Genomic DNA, 18,359 nt, shown 5'->3' with positions numbered 1-18,359 from the left:
ACGCAAGTGAACGGAACCACATCACAAGCGATAGCCAGCGTTTAGGTCAACCTATCAATCAGGATTAGGAACCTTTCCTGGCCCCACTCGTTTCTCCCATTTCTCCTATGTCCCCCACCCCGGGAATGGGTAACCCTTCTTTCCCTCCCCATTTCTATTGCCCACAGTAAAGGTCTAATTGCAAAGGTGTGAAGTTTGGCTGGCTCATACTGGCTTTTATTTGTACTGGCAGAGCGAGAAGGCCCACAACAAGAAAACACCACCATTCAACACCAAAACCCCGCTTCACAAAACAGAAGAGGGCTTTTGAAGTTATTTATCGCCCTCAAGCTCTTCTAAGCTCGTTGGGTAAGGTTTGAGTGGAAAAGAACCGGGATTAAAGCCGGGGAAAGTATGGACATGGTCCCGACCGTGCACACGATCGATGCCGAACAAATGTGACCCATTAGAAGGAACGGTAAAAAGAACAACAACAACTGTTGGGCAAAAAAATGGTCACTCATAAATGTGACCACAAGACAGGTGACTAATTTGAACCATTTACGGATCTGTGCGTAATCCTTCTTTTTTTTGTCTGGATTAATCGTAATGCACTCAATGGCAAGCGGGGACGAAGGGTGAACGTTTTGGTTAATGAGTAAGATTGAAAGCTGGACTTAAAGGAGGACACACACAAAGCTCTTAAAGTTGGAGTAAACGACCCCTTTTCCGTACGATGCACAGAAAACAGCCTAAAAGTATGCAATAAGCATGACAAGCGTCGGCTATTCAACCCGCAAACGCGCTCTTTAGACGCTTAATGCTGCATTGCATACGGAAACATACCGTTTGTGCCAACGAAAGCTGTATGCCATTGTAATTGTGGAAACCCTCACATCTACTACGTCATTCTTGGTGACGATCCGTCATTTAATTTCCTTCGTTTCGTTTGGTTGTTTGTGCGGTGCACGACGGTTTTCGGCACGACAGTTAGCGACTCATCGCGCCCCGGCAGCACCGTACCACGGGACACACTGACCACCATATTACTGTGTCATACAAACACACACACACAAACCTTCTAGTCTCACCGACCCCTAGCTGTGAAAGGGCCCACCAAATTCCAACTTTCACGTGACCGAACCCGGGGTGTCGTGACCGAGGGCAACACACACAAAGAAGAGAGAAAAAAACGAACGAAACAAATGGCAAAATGTAACAGCACAAGCAGCAGCAGCAGCGGGTTGCCCGACCGTGTCCCGTGGTAACTGGGACACGCTAATTCGTGCACCACAGCGTGAGGTTTGTTAATTTTCCAGCTCGCTCGGGACGGTTCGCTTTGCCGTTTTGCAGGGGTTTATTTTTTTTTTCCTTTCGTTTCACTCCCATTCTGTGTCCTTTCAATTTTTGGGCAGCCCAACCAAAAAAAAAAACGTTGGTACCACTGGACGACGGATCGTCCCGACCGACCCTAGAACCGAGGGTCTTATTTGGGAGTCTCATAATCGTGACCGAAATTGCTCAACCGTTCTCAAAACTCTCCTCCTGCTGCTCCAAGGGGAGGTGTGGAGTAAGGGTCAGTATGAGTTTATAAAAATATATTTGCCTTTCTTTTGTACAACTCGTCACGGACACCCTGTGGATGGATGGGAAGCAACACACACAAAAAACACGCTCCAAACTGAAATAAAAACCCCCCAACTGTGACTGGGAGGAGACAAAAAAATGCTCCCGGTGGGTGGTTTAATAAATACGAACAGCGCACAGCACACATAATCAGTCCCGCATACACACACACACCATCAGTTGGGTATAAAACACATTAAAAATCCCCCAAAAAGCTTGGATTCGCGTACTGTGTGACCACACACTGTCACACGGGCGGCAGCAGCAGCAGCAAGTCACCCGTCAGCAAGTTGTCAGTTTTGGGGTTTGGGAAAATCTTTTAAAAATGATACCCAGTAGAGTGGGTCACATATTTTTTTTTGCCACCATACACACACACACACACATGCGACATGGACGTTATAATGAATGCGATGTTAACTCGCGATTTCAGCACAAAATCACAGCCACACTGACACTGAGAAGCGTGTTGCGTAAATTGTCACATTATCGTCGGCGAACCGTGTGAACATCATCATCATCATCGCCATCGTCATTGGGCGTTATCATCATTCGTCACCTCATCGAGTGGACAAATGAAAGTCCTAAGCTGGATGAGGGGGGATAAAGTGGAGTGGGTCATATCACTCACACAAACTGCGAGCACGTGAATGGGAAATCGGAACCGGAAAACGGGGTGACGACGACGTCATCAACGCTCTCCCCTCCATAGCAAGCCGTTTCAGGCGAGGTCAGCCTCGAGTTGTGCGTGTGTGTGTGTGTGTTCTAGCAAAAACAGTTTGTCCTTTTTATATCATTCCGCTTGCCTTTATTCCTTTTGCATTTTATATGTGCATGTCCGTGCCGTTTGTGTGTAAGTCAGTGAGCAAAGCAAAAAACAGGGAACAGCCACGCAAAACTGGACTCTAGTTTTATATAAATATTACTTTCCATTTCTGGACACGAGCAGACGAGCAGTCCTGGGAAACCTTCTTTTTTGTATTTTACACTCCCTCCGCGGGGTGTTGTTACATGTTACACTCACACTTACATCCATGCACATGCCATGTGCGGACGTCATCAGTGTAATAAAAATAAAATACACCAAAAAGAAAAAGGGAAACACAAACCTTCCGCTTTGTATGAGCTACCAGCACACACACAAGTGGGATGGGGAAGGATGTGCACGTGCTTTCCATTGGTTTTGTGTGGCACACATCGTTTTCACTGTGCGAAAAGCACAGCCAGAGTTCTGGGAAAAAGGGGAAAAGCGTCCCATCGCATGGTCATAGTCCAACTGGACACGGTATGCACACACAGCTCAGTTTTCGCCTCCCTTTTAACCTAAACCTGCAGCTATACTATTACACCAACTCGGAAGCAGTTTTCCGTACGGTGCGCATCTCCGGGAATGATACGGAACACCAACCGGGAGGCGGGCGTGAGGATGTTAAATTAAACTCTTTTGCTTGTTTGCTGTTTTGTCGGTGCTGTTACGATCTTTTGCACTGCACTGTGTAGCGTACAGTATTGAAGGAACGGTTTAGCTGACATTCTATGTACTCTTATTTATCATTTTTAAAGTTGAATATGTTGCACCACTTAACAAACGTCCTTTGAAAACTGCATAATAATGAGTTCTTGGAAATCAAGTGAGCTTTCAATTTAATTTTACAAGATTCCATGTAATTATGTGTCTTTCCCCGTTTGTGCTCATTACGTTAACTAAACCCCAGGCCAAGAAAAAAAGAAGCGCACTGTACGAAGCTTAATTATAAACCCTCCCTTCCCCTCCCCGCTCATTAGTTTCGTATCATTAATTATTTTTCTTCCTCCCCCGGGGTCCAGATAAGCGCCCAAACCCTGTCCGTCGGAACTTTCGATCATTAAAGCACATGTCCAGGCACATTAATGGCCGCCACCGCGGTTCCATCAAAGGAAAAGGGTCACGCGTGCTGCCCAAAAACTCACCCAGAGCTTTGCAAAGCTTGCATTCCTGACCCGGGCGAGCGAGGCGGGCGGAAAAAGGAGTTTTGCGGGTGAGGGTCCGGCGACAAGCGTTGCATTCTAATTATTATAATTAGCGTCGGTGAAAAAGATGGACCCACGCAGCAGCACCGCCTCGCCAAAACTAATGCTAATGCCACCGGGTGGACACCGGGCATAGTTGTGGGGGGGGGGTCAGGCGAGCAGGCGAGCGAGCTAATAAATCCTAACGAGCTCGGCGTACAAAGCACGGCGTCCGTTCGCGCTTGCGATGCACTGAATATTGAACCAATTCCACCATGCGTCCCACATTCTCCCAGCGCACCGGAACACACCCTCCTCGGTCGGGTTCGGGAAAAGAGAAACGAACGGTGTACGTGTGTTTAGTATTCGATTAAAACTGGCGTGGCGTGGTTGCTCCAGAAACGCTTGCTCACGAAACGCCACGCAGCTCCTCCACGAAGTGCTCCACGTTCTGATATCCCTTTCATTTTTTTTGTTTTCATCTCCCCCCACTTTTCCATTATTGTTATTCGATTCGAGTTTGAAGGTACGATATTCCAAAATGGCACCATCAGCACATTCCGGTGCCACATTTACAGTCCAGCCAGGCTCGTCGCTCGTGGCTCGTTAGATACGAAATGCACCGAGCCCGAAATGGAGCGTTTCGCTAGTGGGTCGGCCCAGGAATGCAGTGACCAAGGCTGGCCGTTTGTGGTGGGGGCGGTTGGAAGCGATGCTTTGGTGTGCGCACTCGATTAATCCACGACCACGACGAGCACTCTCTGTCTGTCTCTGTGTAGAGCTTTCCAGCGAAACGTTTATTAGACTTTATTGGAATGGTACACATTTTGATCAAAACTGCGTTAAGTAAATAATTCCCCCCCACAAAGCGCCATTATCATTCTACAGAAAGCGTTTGCATTGGTACGTTTCGCTCGCTAAAAGCTAGTTATAGCTCGAACGGTTATTTGTGGAGTACTTTTCCGTTTTGTAGCGCTGTTGAAAATTATTTTGGATATTATTTGCATCGTGATTTAGTGAGAAAAGACTGATTAGTCCCTTTGAAAGCACAAATGGAGCAGTTTTACACTTGCTCATAAAGCCAGCATTCAAGGCGAACTGTAAAATATGCAATCATTAGCTTTGGATGTAGTAAAACCAGCAAATTTTGTTGTGCCATGTAAATTGCATACCTTTAGGCGTATTTTGTTCGCTGAGTGTACCTTTTCAGCTGAGTATGCGCTCAACCGCAAATAAACAAGTATGATACGCTGTAGAATAGTGTGTTTCTTTTGCTTTATGTTGATGCTTAATTGAAACCCATTTTCTAGAATAAATAATATCGCTAAAACATTTTTAACATAAATAACAACCATAAAGCTCTCCACCTACAAGCACTAACGTGCCAGACGACGAACTCGGTTTGTTACTGGATCATTTTCTAATCATGTCCACTTGCTGCTTGCATTGATTGCAACAGAAAAAGCACCATCATTTATCATTCTCTTGGTATAAAACCAGCCTGCACGAAAAAAAACCCTCCCAACCATTGTAAAAATTCCTCCAAACCTCGATTTCAAACACAAACACGCTTTCCAAACCCAAACCCTCTTGCAGCAAGTTTTTCAAAGTTTTTGCCCGCCACCAAACGCAAGATCGTCCCCTATTCGCTCGATCCCAAACGAGAGAGAGAGAGAGAGAAGGAAAGAGAAAAAATACGTTCACAGTGCTTCAGGCATCATTTTCTATCCCCTGCCCCTACGATACTGCCCCGTGGTGGGTAAGCCGCCGTAACAATCGCCCATTTCGGGCCGGGATGGCGGAAACTTTCCAAGAAACCTGCAAAAGGCACCAAAATAAAACACCTGCAAAACTTACCGCTTTTTTTTGCGTTGCGTTGTTTGGTCACTGGCAGTCGGATCATGCTGTGCTGGCGAACGAACTGGGTGTACGGTTTTCTTCACATTGCTCTACATTAACACAGCCTTGAGGAGCGCACAAACACCTGAGAAGAAGGCACACACATCGACGCCACACGCTGTTCACGCTTTGGTGCTTTGGGGTGGTCCACCCAGTACACTTACCGCTGTCCGCTCCCTCTAGTCCGCTGTGGGAGTCTGTAGAGAAGTTTCTAACACGTCCTGCCCACACACACACACACACACCGAGTCACTGCCAGACGCATACACTGTGCTTGAAGTTAAGATGGTCTTGTGATTTTTTCCCTCCACTTTCTGTCTTCACTACAGAGTGGTCTGCAATTTTTCATGCAGACTTTTCATACGCTTTTTATTTACACTCACCGTTTGCAAGTGGCAAGTTTTTGATTTCCACACCTACAGGAAGAGTCTGATACTGTATTACAACGTGCAACTGTAGTACCTGAGCGTCCCTCCGACAGTCCATTATGTAAGGGTAAGATCTTTCTAACTCACATCAGATGGGCAGCTTTTTAACACACAACGAAGAGGCTTTAAAGTTGTTGTTTTTTCCCCTCTCTCTGTCACTTGCTTAACTCACACGATGACTCACACTTGCTGCTGTCGTTTAAATGCTTTGCATTACTAAACTCGTTCCCAACACTCACATCGTACGATTTGGACCATTTTCACCATAACACTCGAACGGAAAAACTCATCACCAATCAATAAACTACCTTTTTTCACAAACTCTAAACGAGGACGGAGGATAGAAAAAAAAGGGGGGGAAAACCCCAGTAAGACGAATGAAAAATAAATACTCCCAACCCAATCACCGCCACAGTTACTGGCGTGCACCCGTCCCCCGTCCCCTTTGCGCTCCGTTAGTGGTATTGTTTTAGCTCAAATTAAATCGATTCGGGCCTGCCGCCTTGTGTGCCGCCCTACCACCATCGCCCAACAACCCCATTCAGTAATGTTTAAATATTCAACGTTTGCTTCTCGCTGCTGCCGTACTTCTGCCGCGTCTCGCACGATAAACCTTCCGTGTTTAAGCGTGTGTACGTATGTGTGTGTACGTTGGTCTACACATCTGCAGTCCGCAGAGTGTGTGCGAACCGTTTGCGTTGACCGCTCACCCGCTCCACACACTGCACGCCCGCACGGAAATCCCGACCCAATCGAAGTAGTAGTAGCTGGCCTCGGTGGCCTTCTAACCGAGCAACCGAACGGCAGAACACTAACCACGCCAACTGCCAGCCCAGCCAGCCAAAGTTAGTCGCTGGCTACCTCTCCCCCCTCCCACTGGTTCCTTCGCTGCCACCGTCCTGAAGGTTGCGCCGTGGAGTGAGTGTGTGTTTTGTTGGTCCTGGCAGCGATAGCACTGACCAACGCGGTTGTTGGCTCCCACGGCACGGTTCGAATGTACTGTGTCCTGGCGCGGAAATCGTGTCTCCCCGAACGACGCGTCACTCACGGGGTGAGTCGTGAGATCGCCCTCGGTTGAATGAGTTCGGTTCGGAGTCCTTTCGGAGCACGAATTTTTCCTGCAACGAATCGGGTTGGAACCGAGCCACTCACACACACACCCACACACACACACGGTCGAACGAAAACGTCACACGCAAAAGTACGAACAGTCACGTTCGGGCGCTGTATGTAACGGTTTTGCGGATTCGCTTGTTTTGCTACTCCAATCTCAGCAGGCTGTTACTCTCTCTCTCTCTCTCTTTCTCGTTCCTCCTCTCGCAAAACAATGCTCTCACCATTCTCCACCGTGCTCAGCGTGCATCCTTTCCTGGACGGGCAAGCGCCAGTAAGTCTCTCGCACCGAATTCGCTCGATTCAGCTCCGTACTATCCCCCTGTCCCTGTGCTGCTGCAAGTGGCCAGATCTGCCAACCACGCATACGTCACTCTTACCGGGGATACCGCTTTCAGTACGGAACCACCACCAACACCACTACCACCATCACCACAACCAACAACAACATCAACAGCAGCACCAGGCACTTTGTCGATAATTTCGGGGCTGCGTCAAGGATCAAACGGAATGCCAAACAAGTGCCAAACGGCAGCACATGGGACCATCCGCCCGTAATGAAGGGAGGGAAGGTAGGAGGGAACAAATTCTTAGAAGCTCGCACACACGCGTGCGATTGCGAGGGATATTGCGGATCACTGCAGATGATGACCGACCCGACCCGACCTGGCGCTGTGTCACACAATTCCGACACGGTTGACACCCAACCCTCTGCTCTGCATTAAATTAAACACCCATCTCAGGCGCAGCTTTTCCTTCTGTTGTTTTGCAGATTTACTGTTTTTGGTGTCACACACAAACACACACACACACCCGCAACACGGTACTAAACTCTCCAGCTTCAAATGAACTCCACTGGGGATGGGGATTGGAGAAATGGTATTCCCATTCGGCGGAAAGGCAAAACAAGCACACGCTTGAGGCTCTACGCTATGGCGCACACACAGGCCACCAACCGGGAGGATGTAAAACCACGTACACACAGCCCCGTCCTACACACACACACCCGCGCGCGTACGCCCGGAACAACGTCCCTCGGAACAAACGGTGCTTACGGCTTTCGCATTGCTTGCTGGTTTGGTGCGGAACCGCCCTAAAACCATCACTGCTCTGGGCTCATCCGCTTGGCGCTCCCAGCAACTTCACTCAGTTGCTCTGCGAGTGGGTATGAGTGACTGAGAGTACGCCTTTTGTGCATGCGAGAGCGGCAGGATGTGAAGCTTTCCGATCAGGAAGCAAAGCAACCATTGCTGCGGGGGAGAGGTGTGAGTTAAGGGGGTGAAGTAAAAGAGAGAGAGATAGAGAGATAGAGAGAGAAAGAGAGAGAAGTTAAGGAGGATATAAGCAAGAGAAAAAGGTTTATTTAACGAAATTCAAAGAGGAAATGAATGAGCATTGGAGACCACTCAGCGGACCAAACCGTATGTTTGTCAGTTTGCTACACTCTTCCCCTAGAAACGAAGGGAATGGAGCGACTGTGGTGAAGAGGATGCAAGGGGAGCTCGTGTGTGATGCTTTGCTATTATTATTTTTTGCTGATGTAAAGGAAAAGAGGGCAAAAAATTGGCTCAAGGAACAGTATTAGAAACAAATGTGCCTAAAATGCTTACTTTTGTTAACAAAAATACTGCTTTTAGTGTAAAAAATCAACATAAGACGGTTTAGAATGCTAAACACATTCCCTTTTCAGCAGCAGTGCGATAGTGCTCATACAAAACACGCCCGTTTCGCCAGGCCAATCGATATGCCCATTGCTTCGCTCGCCATCCACCCATAAAAAGTCGAAAAGCGAAAAGAGCTGCTTTGGCTTACAATTTTAATCCTCACACACAAACAATCCCTTAATGCCCCGTTTCAAGATCAAGAATTTTGGCCACGATTTGGGACCCACTTTACTCTTCCGTAGCTTGGCGTAATAATTTGCCACATTGGATGCGCGCCACCAACACAGGCGCCACTGCAGCAACCAGCAGCAGGGTGGCTCCACCGCAGCACACTCACACACACACACACCCAACGCACGCAGACTCACGCACACATACACGGAAACAGACGGAAACGGTGTGGCAGGGCAGCAGTAGAGATCAATATCGTCCTGCAGAGGCCTCTCGGGGTCGGCCGAGCAGCGTACACACTGCGAGAACCGTGTACGGAGATGACCGGACGAAGGTTGCTGGTGGGGGTTGGTGGGGGAAGCGCATAGAGGACGGGGTAAAGGTGTGTTCGTTTTTTTGCTGCGATTGTTTTCCACCGCTCACTTATGATTTCAGGCGCTTACACTTTACGCTTGTTTTCGGGCTCACACAATTAAACATTCAGCACAGGTTCGCACAGCTCTCCCCGCCTTGTCGACACTCACTCAGAGGGCAGTAGGGCAGCCGCCCCGCCCTGCCGCGTTTTGTGGCCAACGTCCACGCCGTGCTCCGTGGTTTGGCTTCAATCCTGCTACACACATACACACACGTTCCACAAAATCGCGTTTTTTGAAAAAGGATGATGTGAAAGGTGAAGCACACACGAGACACACAAACACACAGAGACGGAGTGAGAGAGAAAACGACGGGGGAGGAGGTGCACACGCACAAACACACACACTCCTGAGCGCGGGGGAGCGTGATGTCTCCTGGCGGGTACGACGTCACGTCCTTCACGTGCGAGATGGCAAAATACAACTGAAGCCAGCAGCAGCAGCACCGACTGGGGCGGCTGGATGATGTTGGGTTCGGTTTTGTCTGCAGGAGAAGAGATCTTGGGCGCTTTTCAAGGGAGAGAGAGAGTGAGAGAGTGAGAGAGAGTTTGGTGAGCAACGCGGTGAGAATGGCACTGAGTGGCCGTCGACGGATGGAGGCGCCTGGTGAGTGTGGAAAATGAGTGTTTCCTTCCAGCGGAGGCTGATGCGATGTCATGTCACAGAGGCTGTTAGTGTTTTGAGTGTATTGGTAGCATCGTACTTCGTACATTCGTGTGCGTAAATGTGGTGAATGTCAGATGGTTTGACGGACTGGGCGAAAAAGGCTCGGAAGGCTGTCAGGTTTTCGCCCGTTAAAACACGATGCAGATGTGTGTTATTGTATCGTCTGATTTAACTTTATCGTTTTAGAACGTTTATTGGCATCATAATGGCTAATTTACAGGCTTTTTAAAAAAGTTCAATCTATTTTTATGGCTACAATTTGTTCTTTCTCAAGCAATAATATATTATACTGGGGCAAGAATGAGTTTAAACCATTATAAATTATATTTGGGAAGGAATGAATAGTTTGCATAGCTTTAGGCGTTTTATTCCCTACGTGAAGTTGAGTATACAAACTATACGCGAGTATGTAGAAGTTAACTACGTTTGTAAAGTATAATTTTATAATTGCTTAAATAGAGGACTAAAAAAGACTTAACGATAAGCTTAGCACAATCATCATTTGAATCATTTGGACCTAGAAAATCAACCACTTACATAAAAATAGTATAAAACTAGGCGTTTATCAAGTGATATAAAAAGAACATCCTATCACTCGAAGCAGTCATATTAACTCCCAAATTAACCAATTAACGCATAGAATTTGCCCCCCTCCTCCTCCCCCCCCCTCCCTTCTACCAATGCCCGAAAGCCATTTATCTTTATTGTTCGGTATTCTTTAATCACACCGCATTAACCGATAATTAGATTAGAAGTTCAAATCCACTACTTAACACACCCGCCCGACATAAGCAGCCCGAAATTGTACAAATAATAGGTTTCCTGCTCATACCCCTCCGGGTGGTACCGGCCCACTTCATACTCTTTAAATAATCAACCCACGTCAAGTCACACAATCCTCACTGTATGCTCTGGTACTTTCCCTCTTTCCGTACAATTTCCACACGCAATTTGATCCCAAAATCCAGGACCCCAGCATCCCGATTGCTCCCTGCTCTTGCTGCATCAACTGTTCGCTCTCTCTTTCTCTCTCTGATAGACAAATAAACGCAGACCACCTCGCCTAGGAAAGCCCGACAACCGTCACCAGTGTACCGGCCGTCGGGAAAAGTTAAAGTTCACATAACATAATCCTATTAATAGCTTCCCATGGTGCTTTCCGAGGAAGAAACAACAGCTTCAAACTACCGCTACACTCACACACATACACACACATCAATGCTGGCCTCTCTCTAGAGTATGTACGGAGCAGCGGCCAAGCAGCTGGGGCAGCATTAAATGAAAAGTTTGGCATAGAAAAGCACAAACCGTTTGAGAATTGGTCGTTCCTACCGCTCGACCGAATCCCAGCTGTCCCGGGGGGAATACGCTTTGATTGTCTAGAGCCCCAAAGTCCGGGAGGAAAGCTCAACCCCACCCCTTCTCGTCCAACCGATTGAAGGCAGGGAAGTTTTTGTGTACCTTCCTTGTGCTTCTCTTCCCCTTTGGTTCCCTTTGGTGTGTTCTGGGGAACAAAGTCACTCTCAATGTTTGCTACAAACTTTCGGTTTTTTGCCTCCGTCTCTCTCTGCTTCTGGCGCTTCAAATGCCGTTCCCTTGCTCGTTTCCTATAGGTCACAGGATATGCAACCCGTTCGCAAGGACTTTGTCCAAAAACTTTGCCTAATAATACTAGACGAAGCTTAACCGCTCGGCCCATTTGCTTGCGAGTTGACACATAGTGAGGAGTTTTCCTAGAGAACCACACTGTGGAAGTTGCGGAAATGTGAGGTGAGAAGGCTTACGCATCGAACGATGCTATTCACGGTCAAATGTAGTGTAGTTAGGGGAAATCGACAATTGAAGATGTCAATTGCTCTGAAAAATTTAAACTGATTGTGGTAAATTCGAAAAACAAGCAGCTAACAAGATGATTTTGTTGTATCGATTGTATACTTTCAGGCAATTTGTCGCATTAGCTTCCTTCCCCAACATTTGCCTAAAAGTATGCAATTGCTTGTTTTCATTCCATCACCTTTAAACTTGTTGCTATCATTCCGATTTTTATTGACGTCTCCATTTGACCTGCAATAGTTTCCATAATGAATAACACCATCACACAAAAGGTTTCCATCTTGTGGTGGGAGCCCCGAACGCCCATCCCACCGGCCACCGGGTCAGCTCGTCCATGTCAATACCGATAAGAAAAGCGTTCCCGGAATAACCCGGAATGTTCAATAAATCACTCATAGAGCTGGGTTTTCCCCCGTTTTTGCACCTCCAGCCCCGCCAGATATGGCTTCCACTCGAAAACGGAAAAACGATGTCCGTTTGTGTGTGGGTGTGTATGTACCGCCCTGAAAGCAGCAAAGCTTACAACCACCCCAAACCCCCGAGTCTGACGTAAAAACACGCATCCATTTGGATTAAATTTTATAGCTTTACGATTATTAACCAAAGCCGAGCCGTCCCACATTGACCCCCCTGGTCGTCCATTTACCCCTCCATGCGAGAGAGAGAGAGAAAAAGAGAGAGTGCCGATGCTGATCAGCAGCAGAAGCTGCGAAAGTGGATGCAGTCGTAAATATCGCTCAATAGCGGTGGCTTTCGGTGCGCAAATCTTACGCTCGCTGTCCCTTGCTCGGATGCAAGGCTGCTGGGCCTGGGTGGTGAAGCTCAAGTCTCGTTTCGAGCTCGTAAAACCCTTAGATACGCTTGCTAACACGGGCCGCTCCCCCGCTACGTCTTTCGTGCGGTGTTTTTGTGTTGGTGGAAGTAGTGCTGTGAAAAAAACGAAGACGGGGGTATTCATTGGGTATTTTATGAGATATCGTATCATCCGCTACCAGTCACTCGATAACGACGTGCCAATGCTGAGATGGTTTTAATCTCTCTTCATCCCACACAATTTGTTGTGTGCCTGTGTCTGCTTGTGTTTTGCGCGTCGTACAGAGGCATGGTTTGCCAATTGCATACCTTTGGGCGTTTTTACAGTACTGTATCGAATTTCACCACAGGTTGGATTAAATGTTCAAAGGAAAACAGTTTACACGAAAAAAGATCTCTTAATCTCCCAATGTAACGTCAAATGAGCGGTCAGCAGCACTCTTTTCCCTGTATTGCGCCTATAAAAAATAATCCACCCCTTCAGCAGTACCCCCCTTTGGACCCTCGAACTGCGTGAAAAAGAAACGCTCGTCTTCTTCCATCGCTCGTTCATTTTTTCTCCCTTTTTGTCTTCCACCTCATGCGCACATCAAGATCCAAGATCAAGAACAACTTGTTGGATGTCATAAATTTAGCGTGGAATTATCGCTTTTCGCTTTCACCGGCGCGGGTGGTGCACACACACACAACCAACCCACACCACCACCATCAGGGGAGACGAGGGAGAAATATCATCATCGTTTTGCGCGTCTAAATTAACCCGCCCGAAGGAGGATGCATTCCCGATGAATATGCACTCCACCAGCCACTCTGCAGTTGCAGGGACACAGTCGTGTCAGCTTCGCGGGATTTTCGCGTCTCTAACCTTACTAATCGCTTGACCTAAAATGAGTTTTCAAGCATATTTTGTACGACATTGCGGCGTTGTCACACACAAAGACACGCTTTACGCTTTGGGTTTTGAAGAGCAGTTTGCAGTAAAAATGGGCAGCGCAGCTGGGAACAATTAAGCGTGATTGCACGATCTTTCAGCTCTGTCCATATGGCAGCACGGGGAGAGAGTTTACGATCTGCTAATTGTAATACGCCACAATACGAGACGATGCGATCTCTATTTATTAGTTGAAGGAAAGTAAATTGCTCCCCTTGATGATGGAGATCCATGAAGTCGTTGTGATTGCCTTTTTGCGGCCAGAACACAGTCGGAAGACGCCGGATCCGCCTTTGTACAGGTTCCACTTGAACTTGCAAAAACAAAGAAACGCTCGAATGGATGTTGTTTTTGGCACGTTGCCCTCCAACGTGGGACACGAGCCGCACGTTATGTACAAGTACGTTCCCTGTGCCATATCATATCGCATGATTGATTGCCGTGTGCTGTACACCGACAAAAGTGGAGTCTTAAAATTGAATTTTCCGCTTTTCTTGAGCACGAAGAGCAAGATACTACCTCGCTGCTGTCAATTAGCAGCTTCCTCTTTCTCACTTTTCCTTAAAAAAAAGCGTGTTTAAAGCGGAAAAAGATCCCCTGCGGCGACGTCTAAATACGATCTAGTGAACTAGTGAAACAGCCAGATGCAAAGCCGGACGTGTGACAACACTCGGTCCTGCCCTGTTGAAAGGTGATTCACATCACTACACGATCACGCCGGATCACAAGCCGTAGTGACCACGGCCACGTCAAGCCTCTTCTCCACCTCTGACTAAACATCAAGTTTACCGACTTCTTCCCAATCTGAGCGGGGGGGGGGGATACAGGGGAACTAAGAACCAGGTACCAGCGTCAGAAAGTCTCACCCGACAATTATGGTCGCGAAAGAAAATGAAAAACAGAAAAATCAACAAGAGACACGATGTCGGTGTTCCACTTGGTCGTCGTGCCCATGGTCGGCGCGGTACAAAAATTATGACTTTTCTCCTACTTCTTTCCTTTTCCTTCGTCATCGTTATTGCTGCGGGGGCAGAACCACAGCGGGATGTCGTCTGATGATCGCGTGTGTGTGTGTTACACTGTGTTATAAATAGCCAGCCCACTTCCAACTCTTTCTGATTTATGCGTCCCGAACCGTTTCCGAGAAGCGATCAACGTTCACGTCACACATCGTTCCCAGCTGGTGGAGTTGGTGGGTTTTGGGGGAGTAAGATTTGTCCCCGATTTTGGAGCTGGATGAGGGGTTTCTTCTTATTCTTCTTCTTCTTCTTTTTACAACCAATTGCAATAGCAAATGCACGATCAAACGGAGCGTGTGCTGGAAGGGCGAAAGAAAGAAAAAGCGAATGATCTACGATGGTGGTTCAATTCCCAATGCAGAGGAGGTGGATTTTCAAGTGGATGAACCCATGGAAAACGGAAAACTCTCTTCCTCCCAGGAGGCTGGTTTTGGATGGCAGCAAGTGTGCAGGTGAAGACAACACAACAGTTGTTGATTTATACCAGACAACACAATAACAGTGGCGGGCGATATTCTTGTTGACCTATCCGTACCTATCTCTCAGCTCAGTCTAGCTAAGATTAAATCCGACCCAGGAGACGTTTTTTTGTTGAAATAATTCCTAGAGACAGTTAATAAGGCTATTATGGTAAGCATTGTGCATACTTTTGGGCGTTTTAAAGTAGCAATGCTTTTGTTAAGGCGTTCTAACATTTTAGACAGCCAACTGGGCCAACGACCACACTGTCCGAACGGTCCCCAACCTGTCGATTGTTTGGGCAATAGATTACAGCGCTTAATTGCGCGTGCTGCGAGACGCGTATTCCCCAACGGCCAATAGAAGATCGCGATGCTCACCATTCCACCCTCGATGTCCGAGGGGTAAGTTCTACAGGCCAGCCAGTTGAATAACCAATAAATATTATGATTAACCGTAATGTACACAATGTAAATAAACGATTCCGTCGCCTTTGTTAGAGCTGGTGTGTAGTTTGGAGCTTCAGCTTGGTTGTTACAGTCGTTTTCGAGACACAAAAAACGCCCCGCAACGACTGTGTAGTGTTTTTGGCGATTATTTTAGAACACACAATGGTGCGCAGCCACCAAAAGCGACTGTAAAGCCGAGCAGTGTTTTTGCTTCGACAAACACACGTGGGTGGGTGGGTGGTAACATGAGCTACGAGCTCAAAAGGTACAAAGCAAAGCGGTAATAAACACGGCTTGCGCCTGGCTAATTGTACCACTGGCGTATCTCATTTCCAGCGTGGGTTTTTCTGTGCGCCGCGCACACCTGCTATCAATGTCACTCTAATGGTGGATTTTCGCTTGGAACGAAGATTGCCTCCTTGGATGGAGTACAATGGATCCCTTTCATGGCGGACATTTGGCGCCTGTACGCTTCACATTGACCCATTTCGTCCGGGCTGCAGTGGGAAAGTGCGCAACCATATACACTTATACGCACATATGCACACTGCACACGACTGCATTGGAAGCTATTTTTGTACGCGACACTTTCTCCAACCCCCCCCCCCCCCCCCCCCCCCCAAAGGGAAACTACACATTAACAGATCAAGTGCAAGTTGCCTGCAAAATTTGAGTCTTTGTTTCCCATTGGCCCTGCTGCCCCAAGCCCCTACACACATGTTCCAATTAGTTAGCCGGCCGAATGGAGCGAGCGGCCCTGAGCAAGCCAAACCACAGCCACAGCGAACCCGATGAAGTGCACTGGATGCTGGACGGTGTTTGCACTTGCAACTGTCACCTGTCAATCTGTGCTGGCGTTGGCGCAGCAACGTGAAGCGCAATCCTTGCTTCGCCGGTGCAGCTTGAAAACCCTTTACGGCGATCGTAAAACGGAAGGAATGTTGAGAAACGATCGTCGCGCGTGTGGTAGGAAATTCATGGAAATTTATCGTTTTTTTTTTTCTTGTTGGATTTGTGCGGGAAATAGTTTGGGAATGGGATTTTTGGAATGTTTATGAACTAATGGCGGGCATATTTTGATCAAAATTCAATCATATTTGCTTCTAAAATTGCCTAGCGTATCCCACAAGCGCTTTTAGCTGTTTTGATGGCCGATGGATGACGAACGATCGGTTGCTGTGTGAAATGAATCGTTGATAAATCAGTTTTTGAGTCATTTTTGTTGAAATATTTCACATGGGAAGACGTTTTTATTCATAAATTTTAATTTTTGAGTCATTTTGATCCATCATCGTTTAGTTCATATTCATTTTTCAGCTGTTTCTGTATCTTAAGTCTTAACAAGATACTCATTCTCTTGTTGTAGATCAAATTAATGGTGAATTGTCGCTCTTGATCCACATGAAATACTTCAAAAGTGCTTTTTGAGTGAATTTAATGGACGAATGGAGACAATAAATGATAATTTTGATCCAAGTTCGTTCATTTTGGTAGCTAAAATTGCCTCAAGTACCCTATAAAAGCCTTAAGTTATGCTATTTTCTAAATAAAATACACTTTTTAAGAACAATAATTGAACAGCTCACTGCATTTTAGCTTTGTTAAATCTCTTCCACCACAATTTGTCTACGATTTCAAAAAATCTTCCCTGCCCTGGGTCATTGTGCGGTTGCTATCCCACTTTCTTCGCCGAAGGAGACAGATCACGCGGGGAAAATGCTCATTACCGTACATTATCCCGGGGACGTAACGAACACGACAACCACGTCTGCCCCTGCAAGCAGCCAAGACGACCAACAAGTACCGCTAACTACATTCGCGCAATTTTGTTGCATCTCACCCATCAACCAACCACCCCAGGGACCCCCCCCCCCCAGACAGGGTTCGCGTTCGTTTCATTGAGCATTTCGTTTTCGTCTCGCCGTTTTTCTTTCCTGTTCTTTAAAAAGACTGGGAAATTAATTTGCTTCACGTTTTTGTAAGTTTTTGGGCGTCCGGTGATCCGGGGAGGACGTACGATGGGTGTGCATGAGTAGCCGAATGGGTCCGCCCCATCTGTCACGGCAGTGCATCTCGATTAATCGTACTGTTTTGTGGGGCTCGACCCGATCTTCACGTCATGCTGGGAAGTATTTTTGTTCCGTTTGGTAAACGTAATTGTTATTGTTTTGCACGAAAATATTCATGCCACGATGGGTGTGAAACGGTGATCTCCCAGTGACGATCTCATTATCATGCAAGCAAAGTCGACGTGTTTTTTTTTTATTCTCCTCTTCACTTTCTTTACATCTGAATCAAGCAATAAAACGACCACTTTCTAGCCGATTTTATGCCGATCGTTTGCTGCTGAACCACGCACGCTGTTGGTTTGTCGTGTTGATCAACATGCCCGCCCGTAGCTCACTAAAATGAACTTTGACAACAAAACAACAAGTCGTTGTTTCGTTGGTGCCACGATCTCCCTGGTCTGCGTAGTCAATAATGCTTCTAGAATCATTCGAAACTGCGTATTGCACCGAAGTTGTTTTGTTCGGTGTTTTGTTTTCCATTGATAGTGTGTTTTTCGTGACTTGCCGCCAAACGGTCGACAAACAATGCGCCCGCGGGGTCAGGAAAAAGGGAAATAAACAAAACAAAACAACAGCTCTCTTAACATCTCGATAATTGCGCTCTGGCACTGGCCCCTCTGGCGGAACAAAAACATGCACGGAATTCTTTTTTTGTGGGAAATGAAACGTGTCGTAGTCGTAAAAAATTAAAGCAGATGAATTTATGAATGCACTCAAAAATAGCCGACATTAAGGCAACAGGGGTAGTTTCCTCTTGGACGAGAAATACTTGAAGCGAAAGGTTGACGTCAAAACTTGTCACCAGTTTTTAAACAAAATGAAAAAAGCATTCTGTTTT

The 18,359-nt window shown here is 47.0% G+C and overlaps 1 protein-coding gene across 4 annotated transcripts in view; it reads right to left on the bottom strand.

Moving 5' to 3' along the window:
- LOC120898101 (glucose transporter type 1) overlaps window positions 1-9,695 on the bottom strand; it is a 177,612-nt gene extending 167,917 nt beyond the window's left edge. Inside the window, exons 1-2 of one of the 4 annotated variants that reach the window (XM_040303468.1) lie at window positions 9,313-9,695; window positions 6,230-6,244 (exon numbers count right to left, since the gene is read on the bottom strand). The gene's annotated coding sequence lies outside the window, so the exon portion shown is untranslated. Of the gene's footprint in view, window positions 1-5,876; window positions 5,899-6,229; window positions 6,245-6,737; window positions 6,877-9,312 lie in introns of those variants that run through there. The other 3 variants (XM_040303469.1, XM_040303470.1, XM_040303471.1) reach the window with 3 other exon arrangements.
- Between the last annotated feature and the right edge of the window lie 8,664 nt (window positions 9,696-18,359).

This window comes from Anopheles arabiensis, chromosome 2 (genome assembly GCF_016920715.1).
Source record: "Anopheles arabiensis isolate DONGOLA chromosome 2, AaraD3, whole genome shotgun sequence".
Taxonomy (NCBI): Eukaryota; Metazoa; Arthropoda; class Insecta; order Diptera; family Culicidae; genus Anopheles; species Anopheles arabiensis.
Note: the sequence above shows the minus strand (reverse complement) of the source record. Positions and strands in the feature narration are given on the sequence as shown.